Source organism: Muscardinus avellanarius (genome assembly GCF_963383645.1).
Source record: "Muscardinus avellanarius genome assembly, chromosome: 13".
Taxonomy (NCBI): Eukaryota; Metazoa; Chordata; class Mammalia; order Rodentia; family Gliridae; genus Muscardinus; species Muscardinus avellanarius.
This window is the reverse complement of record NC_137799.1, coordinates 50,563,911-50,576,892: the sequence shown is the minus strand read 5'-3', so window position 1 is coordinate 50,576,892 and position 12,982 is coordinate 50,563,911.

Genomic DNA, 12,982 nt, shown 5'->3' with positions numbered 1-12,982 from the left:
GTTGTAAAATGATGATATAAATGAAATGCTAATTATTCTCTTTTAAGAGAGCTGTTTCCTACTAGGATTACATTCTTGCTTTTTTGACACATTTTAAAAATCTGCATTTCACAGCAGTTAGGAAATAGCAGAATCTGGTTCTGATTTAATCAGATGAGAACTAATTCAGCTTCAGGCCAAAATGACACTTGGTGGGAGAGGTTGGGAGGTTTTCGCACCACATTTTTTCTAAAGAAAAAAAAAAAGAGAAAAAAAATCTCTTTCATTCTTCCCTTGAACTTTCACTCTGCATGATTCTATTCCTAAATTTTAATTCCGAATTCCCCCAAGGGAAGAGAAAAGCCATTTTATGTATGAGAATGTAAAAGATCTTTAATAAGGTTTTTATGATACTAGAATTAAAGGAGCCAGTTTGGCAAAGGTGACAATAGTATTCATATACAGATATAGAAACACACACACACACACACACACACACACACACACACACACACACACACTCTGTTTCCTTGATCAACCAGTCCTATCACACCCCAAAATTTAGATATCCCTATTCTAAATTCATTATTGCTGTGTTTCACAAATTGTGCTCCACAAACTTCCTTGTAATAAATAGGTGTTAAGAATAAAAAAATCAAATGTGCTGAGAGAAACTCCAGGTTTAACAAGTTCTTCATACTAGAAAGTCTGACATTTAAAATGCTAATATCCACCCTGACTGTTAAACAGCATGCATGTGGACAAAGGAGTGCAAAGTTGTCACTAATTCCCCAACTTACTTGATCATGAGTACCTTCTTTTTCCCCCTCAGAACATCTCTCAGGACTCGTGTTCTACTAAAACACGCCTAGAAAATGGTTTAGAGATGTGTTTAAGAAGAACTGACCCTAACAGTTGATGGACTTCCATTTAAGGAAATACTGGAAAATATGAGATTCTCTTTTGTACCAGAATCAAATTCAGGTCAGCAAGGCCAAGCCTTCAATTAAGGAAGAAAGAACAGTCTAAGTTTTAATAACTGCTCTGCTGTTTTAGTTTTCCAACATCCTAATAAACTTTTTGCTCCAGGGCTGGGGGATGTAACTCAGGGGTAGAGCACTTGCCTTCGTACACAGAAGATCCAGGGTTCAATCCCCAGTACTACAAAAGTGAAACTCAAAAAAACAAAATGAAAACACCTATTTTCTTATCATTAATAATGGTAAAGTTTCCAATCAGTGTGGACAAATGATATAGTAACTGCTAAACATGCTAGGGAGAAACTAATGTCATATCATATAAGAAACCAAAATATCAATAGTAGCCATTTCTAGATCATTATTGCTTATGAGAGCTTCCCACTTTCTTTCTTTTCAAGATGTTCTGGGGCTCCTAAAAAGAGCTATATTTTTCTAATCATGAAATAAATATAAATATCACTTTAAAAGTTATTCTAATTTAAAAGTTATTCCTCTCAGGGGACTGTTTCTTATGTAAATACTTATATAGCATCATAGTTTTCATTTTCCTAACCAACATAGTATTAAAAAAGAAACCCTAGATTAGAAATTAAAACCAGAAAGCAAACCTGTAGTCCCATTTACCTGGGAGGCTGAGACAGGAGGTTCACAGATTTGAGGTTAGTTTCAGCAATTTAGCAAGACTCCCAGCAATCTAGTGAGACACTGTCTCAAAACAAAAAATAAAAAGGAATGGGGTTATAGATTGGAGGTGCAATGCCCTTAGGTCAATATTAGGATATAAAAAATAGAAATTAGCCAGGCGTAGTGGCGTACGCTTGTAATCCCCGCGCTTGGGAGGCGGAGACAGGAGGATCGCGCTGGTTTGGAGCCAGCCTTGCTAGCTTAAGAGACTCTGTTTCCACATAAAAATGTTAAAAAATAGGTCTGGGAGTGTAGCCCGTGGGAGTGTATACCGGAGGTAGAAGGGCTTCCAAGAACCCCAGTACCACCAAAAAAAAAAAAAATAGAAATTAAAACTGAAACATGAAAATGGACCACAAAGTGCTAAACCTGCTTTTGTTTCCTGTCATGGTATAGGATCTGCCCCTCATTAAGAAAGGAGAATGTAGTAGAGTATGTTGCCCCATCTGTGATCCTAGTACCTAGGAAGCAGCGATAGGAGCATTGCAGGTTCGAGGACAGCCTCAGCAAGTAGAGAGATTCTCATCAACCTAGTGAAAACCTTTTTCCAAATAAGAAATAAAATTGGCCTGGGGTATAGCTCAGAGGTAGAATTCCCCTAGGTTCAATTCTCAGTACCACAAAAAGAGAAAAGAAAGACAAGAAAAGAAAGGAGAAACGCCGGGCGTGGTGGCGCACGCTTGTAATCCCCGCGCTTGGGAGATGGAGTCGGGAGGATCACATAGGTTCAAAGCCAGCTGTGCTGGCTTAAGAGACTCTGTTTCCAAATAAATGTCTGGGAGTATAGCCCAGAGATAGAAGGTTTCCAGGAACCCCAGTACCACCAAAAAAAAAGAAAGGAGAAGTTTCACAAGAGAGGTACAGCCAACTACCCAAAAGCTGTATTGCTGCCTAGAACTTAAATTGAGGGTAGGAAAGAGTCAGCACCATACTCATTAATCACTTCCAAACCAGTCACTCTGGCTTCTAGTACCTGCGACAGGCTCAATGACACCTTTCCACCACCCCACACCCCACCCAAGGCCACACACACAGGCATGCACATCCTCATCCCTGGAATCTATGAACATCACTTGATATCCTAAGAGAGATTTTGCAGATGTCATTAACTTAAGGATCGTGAGATGAGGAGACTATCTGGGATCATCTGGATGGCCTCTCAGTGCAATCCTGTGTCCTTCAAAAGACGGAGGCAGAGGGAGATGTGACACAAGCAGACAGGGAGGAGGACTGTGGCCACAGAGGCAGAGCCTGGAGAGACATGGCCATGAGCCTCCTGCCTGCAGCATCAGAGCTGGAAGGGCCTGTGGAGGGGAAGAGAGCTCTGCCCCTGCTCTGACTGTAGCCCAGTGGAAGTGATTTCAGGATTCCCACCTCCAGAACTATGAAAGTATCAATTTCAATTGTTTTTAAGCTGAATACACAAGATTCATGGTAATCTGTGAACGTAGCTAGAGAAAACTAGTAGAACACCTTAGTCTAAATAGCAAAGTAAAACTTGATATGTATACCTGGCCACAGAGATTGAGCTGCTGGCTGATGGGTTCTGGGGCAACCCCACGTCTGGGGACTGTCCCTTGGCCCTGGGGCAGGGATGGGCAGTAGACTGGCTTGCAAACTCTGCAGGCAGCGACTGAGTCTCACACTGTTGAAGGGTGCTAATTGTAATTGGGAGATGTGAGCCCAGTCATATGAAAAATATTGGGGAAAATGTTCATTTATCATCAAACATTATTTCCTAAGATTTCGAGTTTGTGTTTATAATCATTTATTTGGCCAAGAAATTATTGAAACATGCACCTAATACAAACATATACATACCTATAGTCTTGATGTCAAATGAAAAGCTCTACAGATCTAAAAACCAGATAATGTTTTATGTAGGAAACAGGTTAAAAAAGAGAGAGACATTTCACTTACCTCAGTTATTGATTAAACTTCCAAAGAATAAAACATATACTGTGGAAAACATTGGCAATTGAAGAAAGAATTGCTGTACTTGTAAATCAAATTCATTCCACTTAAAGGCTCCATTATCTTCTGGTAGCACCAAAATTGAAGAGGTTATTGCTTTTAAAGGTTTAATTTAAATTTAGGCCCTTCAACAGCAAGTTCAGTGATTTATCACACTGATTGAATTCTAATTCTTTTACTATGCTGAATTCTAGCAAACCATTTCCTTCAAACATTAGTACTATTGAGAGGCATACCTCACTTACAGGAATGTCTCTAAAAGTAATGCAATTTATAACATCATTTAGTTGATCAAGGTATGGGTACAGTGATAAAAGTAGAGGAATGCTTTTTAGGCTGTCTTCTAGAAGATCTGGCTTCACAAAATAATAAAGTAGTGATTGGTTAATGTGTCATAAATATGGGAAAGATTTTAGGTCACTCATATAACATTGAGAAAATTGAGCAACTCATTTTTCTTCAGGAGAGACTTAGTCCCCTTTTCTACCATCTCAGTCCACACCACAGTCTCCATAGGACTGGCATAGTATTTCAATGGAAAGTAATCCAAATTCAAATATGAATAGAGATTAATTCTACATAAAGGTGAAGGTAGTCTCACTAGCTATTGCACAAACCATTTCATCTTCTTCATGGGCACACAGCTAGATAGGTAGAGTTGAACATAGAAGAAACTGGGCCAATCAAATACAGAGAGTGAAGTGCCCAGTCCTGATCTGTGAACCACCTAGGAAACAAAACAATCCATTACACTCCTTGTTCTGCACCAGCCTTAGGAGTCATGTTAAAGAAGTCTGGCAGAGCCACAAAGTGGAAAGAGCTTGGAGAAATACAAATAACTACTGACATTTATTTTGAGTGGTTTTGCTTGATTTGTCTACTTGTAAGTTGATTCAGTAAAAAAACAAAAATCCATTGGGTGCCAGAAGATAGAGAAACAAATGAAAACCCAGAAAACTTACAAATCAAGAAAAGAACACAAGCAGAAAAAGATTTACCCAGCATTTGGGAAGCTGAGACCAGAGGATCACAGTTGGTGGACAGCCTCCACTACTTAGTGAGGCCCCCCATAACTTAGTGAGAACCTGTTTCAAAAATAAGTAATAAATAATTGGGCTGGGGGTGCAGCTTGGAGGTAGAATGCTCCTGGGATTCATCCCTGTACTGCAAAAAAAAAAAAAAAAAAAGATCCAATGATGCACAGTCCTAAGTCTTATGGAGGAGACAAAAGAGGAGTTCTGGAAGTTTGTGTGTACCTAGTGATTCAGAGTGGTGCTAAAGGAACATTAGATACCCAAGCTGATTCTTGATGCATAGACTCAGAAGACGTTTTTCCAAACACAAGAAAAACTGTGCAAAAGCAGTAAGATGCCAGAAATCAGAAGCCTGTGGGGATGGAATGGGACAAGTGGTAAGTAATGAGGCTATATACACAGGCCAGAAGGTGATAACTAGTATCCACCACACAGTAGTACCACTGCCTGGCAACACTGAGATGACTGCTAAGGAGACTGGGCTTTATCCTGAAGGGAACAGAAAGTCACCAAAGGTTTGCATGGTAGGTACAGATGGTTAAAATTGTGTTTTGGGGAAAACATCCATATATTAGATAGAGACCAGGCCTTTTACTTTAGAGGATGGGTAAGTCAAGGCAGTCAAGGACCCAGCAACAGGCACATCAAGTTCATAACCTACTGGAATTTTTAAATCACAAGTCAAAAATCCTGCACATGGTATTTAATCTGCCTTCCAAAGACATACCCAAAGTAATAGTTTCTACATTTGATCTTAGCCAAAAGTCTGAGAAGTGATCAAGGTAATATTTTCTAAAGGAAGCACATTCATTAGACATATTACCCCTTTGTAAACATGAAAATTTTATTATTTCAAAAATATTTTTATTGCCAGGTGTGGTGATGCACTTCTATAATTCTAGTACTTGGGAAACTGAGACAGGAGGATTATAGGTTAGAAGCCAGTGTTCAGTAACTTAGCGAAATTAAAATAAAATAGGGCTGGGGGTGTAGCTCAGAGGTAGAACACTCCTGGTTGCAATCCCCAATACCATACACTAATTATACAGAAGAGTGGGTTTCACTGGGGAATATTTTTGAATGCACACTGCTTTTTTTATAGTCTTACATACACTTACCACTGAATTTCCATCATGTCTCTTTCTAGATTCATATTTAAAGAGAAAACACAAATACGGAGAAATGAACAATAAATACGAAGCAACATTCCATCCATCCGGAGCATGGTTGTCAAGCAATCAAACCCATGAGGCCCATCTAAAAAGTGAAAAGGGCTCTGAGAGGCAGCAAGAGATGTCACACTGACAACTCCTCCTACAGGGAGCTCTCTCAAAACCTTATTTTGATAAATCAAATTGTATGGAAATAAAAATCACATAGAAAATGTAAGGATCTGACTTTTTAAAATTAAAACTTTATTTAAAACATTTATTATTAAATGCATTTTTAAAAATACAGTATTTTTAGGGTTGCAGAAAATTATGCAGGAAATAAAAAGTTCCCACATACCTATTTTCCCTATTATTAACATTTTATGTTAATTTGGCACATTTTGTTAGCTTAATGCACCCCATAGTTACATTATTAAGTCAGTAGTTTACTCTAAGGTTTGCTCTGAGTTGTACACAGGTTTTGACAAAGGTATAACATGTCTCCATCTTAACAGTATCATACAATGTTTTCTACCGTTAAAAGTCCCCTTTGCTCCACCAGCCCATTCTTCATTCCTCTCTCCTTCTAAATATCTGAAAACTACTGATCTTTTTACTGTCTCTATGGTTCTACCTCTTTCAGAATGTCATCTAGATGGAACTATATACTGTGTAGTCTTTTCAGACAGGTTTCCTGCATTTAATACACATGTAAGATTCCTCCCATCTTTTCATGCCTAGATGGCTCATTTCTTCTCACTAATACTTCATTGTATGTATGCACCACAGTTTTATTCAACTATTGAAGAACATTTTGATTGCTCTCAATTTTTGCCAATTACTAATAAGCTGCCATAAATATTCATGTGCATTTTTGTGTATGTGGATCTAAGTTTTCAATTCATTTGGGCAAACAAGGGCACTTTTTTTACATGCTTATCTTCCCATCTATGCATATTTGGTGATCTATTTAGTATTTTCTTGTCCATTTTTAGTTGACTTGTTTTCATATTGTTCAATTTCATAAGTGTTTGTAGATCTTGAATATATAATCCTTTATCAGGTAATTTTACACAAAAACTTTCTCCTGGACCATGGATTTTCTTTTCATTCTTTAGCTGTCTTTTTACAAGCTAAAGTTTTTAATTTTAATGAAGTACAGTTTATCAATATTTTTCTTCATGGATTATGCTTTGGGTATTATATCTAAAAAGTTAACACCAATCACCAAACCTGAAATCACCTAGATTTTCTCCTACGAGCTTGGGGGTGGGGGTTGTGGTGATGGTGATGGTGTGTGTGTGTGTGTGTGTGTGTGTGTGTGTGTGTGTATATACATGTGTGCGTGTTGGTGGGTTTATACCCCTAGTCCAGGCCTATTTTATTTTTTAGTTTTAAATATGGTCTCACTAAGTTGCAGAAGGCTTCAGGACATTTCTGAGGCTGGCTGAGAATCTGTGATCCTCCTGTTTTAGTCTCCCAAGACTTGGTTTACAAGCATGTGCGACCATGTCCTGCAGGGTTTGGTTTTCGTTTTGTGGTACTAGGGATTGAACATAGAGACAGTCTACCTCTGAGCTACACTCACAGTCCTATTTTTAAATTTTGAATTAGGGTCTCACTATGAGACCGTGCGTGGTGGCGCACGCTTGTAATCCCCGCACTTGGGAAGCAGAGACAAGAGGATCGCGCAGGTTCGAAGCCAGCTGTGCGCACTGGCTTAGGAGAACCTGTTTCCAAATAAAAATGCAAAAATAGGTCTGGAAGTGTAGCCCGGAGGTAGAAGGGCTTCCAGGAACCCCAGTACAACCAAAACAAAAACAAAAAAAAAAAAAGAAAGAAAGAAAAGAAATAGGGTCTCACTATGTTGTGGAAGGCCCAAGTTGCTGAAGCTTGTCTCAAACCTGCGATCCTCCTGTCTTATTCTCCCAAGACTGAGATTACAAGCCCTTATAGGAGTTTAATATTTACATTTTACAACCATGATCCATTTTGAGCTATTCTTTTGAAAGGCATAAGGTTTGTGTCTAGATTCACTTTTCTGCACGTACCATGTTTTCTAGTTGTTCCAGCACCATGTGTTAAGAAGAATATTCTTTCTCCACTAAATTGCCTTTGTTCTTTTGTCAAAGATCACTGCCAATGTTTGTGAATCAATACTTCTTAGTTCTTTTTCTGTTTCACTGATCTACTTGTCTATTCTTTTGCCAGTGCCATACTCTCTTAATTACTGTACTTCTATAGCAAATCTTAAAGTTAGGTAGTGAATTTTAAATTATTATTTTAAAAATGGAGAAAAAGCCCCACCATGGGCAGGTCATAGGTAGCCTTCATTAACTGTATCTACCTTAAAGAGAACAGAAGCATCTGGAAGCAGCTTAGACTACACAGCAAGACAGGATCACTGCTTCGAGGTGATGTTGGCAGAGCCCTCAGGTAACCTGGACGAATGAGCAAGATTCATTTTGCTATTTTAAGAGAATGAAATTTGGCGTTATTTTGTTATGGCCATATGATCTGGCCTTTTCCAGCCAGACAACTCCGGTCTCAGAATACTTTCCACTCTTACAATGATGGAAAACCATTTCTGATCTCAGAATCCTTCATCAAGAACAGAACAAACAAACACCCCCAAATACTTCTCTAAGTGTAGCCACTTAACATTAGATACAACATTTCAAAAATGTAAGTAAAACCCTCATTGCTGGCAGATGAAGTTAGGGTTCTCTGGTAGCAACGATTGAGCTATTTCAGTGTATCTGCAAGTAACAGTTTTTAGTGTTAACTTCAATTAGGCAGAGGATTTTACCACACAGCAGAGTAGTGTATGCCTCCTCCTGCCACTGCACAGAGGCCAGGAGCATGGACAGAGCATGAGAGTAGAGAGCAGATGGAGCCCTACACCATCACTCAGAGACAGTGGGTCCTGACAATCAGCAATGTGTTGTGTACATTGTTGGGGAGAACAGAGACAAAAATCACTGGTGGGCAACTGAAAGCCTTTGCCTTTGCAGTTGAAGTTTCAATCAATTTCATTATAATAGACGGGAAAAACCCATGCAATCAAAATAAATGATTCCAGAAAAGACTTGCAGAAAGGACACACGGGACTATCAGTGGACCCCCAAAGTGCAACCAGGCTGACCAAAGGGGACAATATCAGTCATAAGATCTTTGGGAAAATGCTAAATGTTCATTTCACACATATCTGATTCTCTGAACTATTGCAAAATTCACATTTACAAAGGACATTTTAATTAGTAATTGAGCAGGCCTCAGCAAACTAGGGTGTGCAGTCCAAATACAGCTGCTATGGTAAATAGTTCCCTTGGAAAACATTTGCTTATATATTATCTGTCAGTTTTACACTACAACAATAAAGTCAAATAGTTACAACACAGACCATATGTCTTATAAAAGCCTAAATTATTTATTATCTGTTGCCTTAAACAGTGAAAAAGTTTGTTGAACCCGGATCTAGAGGATGAATTTATTCATACAAGTGCTTTTGTTGTTTTGAGAAAACTGCAGTTTTAAAGAATGCTTATACTACCTTTATTTTTAAAGGCCTTATCTGTTGAGTAATGTCAATATTCTTGTTCCTCCAGGAAGCATTAATGTCATCTAGTCTGAGAAGAGGTCCTGGAAAGTTTGCAGAAAGAACATCTACTCTTCACTGTTATTCCTTCTGTCTGTATCGACTGTTCTATCAAGAGTGCATGTAAAACCAAATTTCTACTACGTATGCATACCTTTTTAGCTAACTAAAAGATGGCTATAGCATCCAAATATATATTAATTGGAGGTTTTATTAGGATTCATTTTCATCTAATCCAAAAAATATAATGGTAAAGAACTAATCTTAAAAAAAATTAGTGTTTGGTGTTTATACAAGTATAAAAATGGAAACTATGTAAATATCCACTTTTCTAAGAAATGACCAAAAAAATGTATGGTTCATATAAATTGTGGTATATCATATAGTAAATGCCATGTTCTCGTTAGAATATTGAATTAAGTAGTTGTGAATTCATAGGGAAATATGTTAACAAAGTGGTGTTAAGTGATAAAAGCTAGACAAAGAACAACGTGAATATTACAGTCCTGTTGCAGGGTAAAATATATATTAATGTGCACATATAAGTACTGAAGAAACAAAAGATATGTCAGAACCTTAACAAAAGGGATGGATTAAGAAAGAGTACAATTTTTTTTCATCTTGTTACTCTGCACTTAAAATTTTCGATAGTGAACATGGATTCTTTTTCATTATTGAAAAGAAAGAAATGTTTAGATTACGGCCTGAACAGAAGGTAGATATAGGAAAGCTTCTACAATGTTGGTCACATTTTGTTTCTGATCTGCGGCCCTGCCACATAGGAGTGTTCAGTGTGAAAATTTATCAAGTCATACATTAATGTGCACTTTTTTGGGTTACATATTATACTTCAACAAAACATTTTTTAAAGATCATAGTGCTCAAAACGAAGAGGAAAGGCATACTGCATCTCTTAGAGAATTTCATATGTCAGCATTTATCAACTTTCCTCTCACAAACTAGACTCCACACTGAGTATTAAGACAACATTAAAATGAAGAAACTGCAAAGGTTCATTATAAAGTCGGGTGGAATACACAGCAACATAACAAGAAAGCAGAGAAATAACTATATACTCACATGTATGTGAGCTGTAGGATTTAAATTCATAAATATCCAACTAAACTAGCTCAGGCAAAAGGGAAATTTGCTGGCTCAGAGATTCCAAAAAAGGGCTGAAAAGCAAACTAAGGGCAGAGAAACATCTAGGCCAGTGGAGATGATTTTTGCCACACAGGGGACATCTGTGATGTCTGAAGATAGTTCTGGTTGTCACAGCTGCAGGAACTAGTGGCATCTGGTAGGTAAGGGCCAGGGATGGTGCTAGGCACCCTGCAATGCCCATGGTGGCCCAAGACATCAACATTGCCAAGGGTGGAAAATCCTGACCTGGGCCTTTATAACTAAAGGTGAGATCTGTTAACCAGCAGCATTATCAGTACCTGAAAGGAGGTCGGAACTTGAAAAGCTTAGCCCAACCCTCCAATTATTTAAATCAGAACTACATAAGATCCCAGCTGTACCTAGAGTATATGATGTTTGAGAAGCAAAAACCCCACTTCCTATGACAACACAAGTCAGGTGGTAAGTTTGCCAAGCACCTCTCATCTTTCCTGCATGACATCCCTTCTCTTGCTGCTGCTAAGATTCTGCCTCATGCAGGAAATCCAGCTGCTGTGCATCCCTGAGGCTCAGACCTCACAACTCCCTCCCCAGGAGAGACACTGACTCTCTTCCTTCAGGGCTGAGCCCACCAAATAATAGGAGGCTCTTGTAGCCATAGAGGAAAATAATGGAGGCATCACGAGAGATTTACCTGGATTTGGGATCAGGAAAATCCAGGCTGAAAACTTGAGCTGATTTCTGAAAAGTAAGGACAATTAGCAAGACAAATTAAGATATTACATTTGTCAAATATTTGCTAAGCACTCACTCTATATTCCACATATGGTTCTAGACTTGGGAATGCACTAATGATAAGGACAGAGTCCTGATCTCGCCTCTGAGGAGCTTATATTGTACTGGGCAGAAGCAGAGAAATGCACTTCGGAGAGAGACAATATGACAGGATGTGAGAACTTCAGAGAAGTGGAGGGGAATGGAGGATAGAGAGATCTTGGAGAAAGAAGAGTAATGTGATAGAGCACCTAGGGCCCAAGGACAAGAATTTTAGGAAGGATTCTCCAAATGAGATAAAATTTGAACTTAGATCAAAGGATAAGGAGTGAGCCAAACAGCCAGTGGGAAGGCATTCTGCAAAGGGAAATTCACCAATTATAGACGTGTCTGAGGAGGGAGAGAGCCTGGTGGGTTCTGAGGGCAGGGTGATGGGGGGAAGAGGAAACAGAGGAGGAGTGATCAGAGGTGGGAAGGGGCACAGCAGTTGAGAGGGGAAAAGCCGAGAGCAGGAGGAGGAAGGGCATGCTGGTGGCCACATGAATTCTAAGACCAGTCTTTGTGTGGGCTCTGAAGACCAGCTGGGTGTTCCCAGGCCCTCGCTGCTGCTTCCTTTGGATCTGGGGCTCACCATTTATTAGAAGAGTGACTACCTCATAGGTTCTCAGGGTTATGAGGATTACAAATCATATGTGAAAATGCCTTAGAACAATGAGCCAAATATGGCCCACTGCCCCTTCTATATGACTGTGACCTAAGAGGTTTTTTTGTTTTGTTTTTGTACTCGGGATATAACCCAGGGTAATTCTACCCCTGAACTCAATAAACCCCTCATCCTTTTTAAATTTTCATTCAGGGTCTTGATAAGTTTCTGAAAGTCTGGCTAAATTGCCAACACTGACCTCCAACCAGAGATCCTCTCCTATCTAAGCCTCACAAGTACTGGGATTTTTTTTTTTTTTTTTTGAGGGGGTACTGAGGATGGAACCCATGGGACTTCTACCTCCGAGCTATACTCTCACGTACGCCCAGACCTATTTTATATTTTAATTTGAAAATAGGGTATCACTAGGTTGCTGAGAGCCTCCTCCTGTCTCAGCCTCCCAAGTTAAAGGATTACAAGCATGTGCCATCACACCCAGCCCTAAGTACTGGGATTACAAAGTGTGCACCACCATGCTTGGCTCTTTTACATTCTTAAGTAGTCAAATTTTAAGTGGTTCCATAAGTCCCTACCTAATCCCTGATTTCGCCTCTGGAATATGTACTCTGTGGCCTTTTCCTGTACAAGTTGACACAGAACCAGGCCTATGTGCAGAGATGTTCAGGAGGTGAGTGTCATTACTGCCATTTGCCATCTACAAGGGACTTGACTCCTGGCCAGGAGCTACCCAAGGCTTTTTATATAACCTCCACAAGTAACCACTACCCTAACTCACAGGCAAAATACACACATGCAACTTTGCAAGAACACACAACTTCACTCTAATTCTGGAATTAAAACCCAGAACTCTATGCCCCTGAAACCCATCTTTGAGTTTTCATGGGAACACAGGAATCAGCCCTCTATCAATTGGTTCTCCAAGCCAGATAGACTGTTCCCTGCATATCTCACACATAGCTGAGATAGAACTGAATGAATTTATAGCATGCTGCTTACTGTACGCCAAAGCAGGGGAGAGGGTT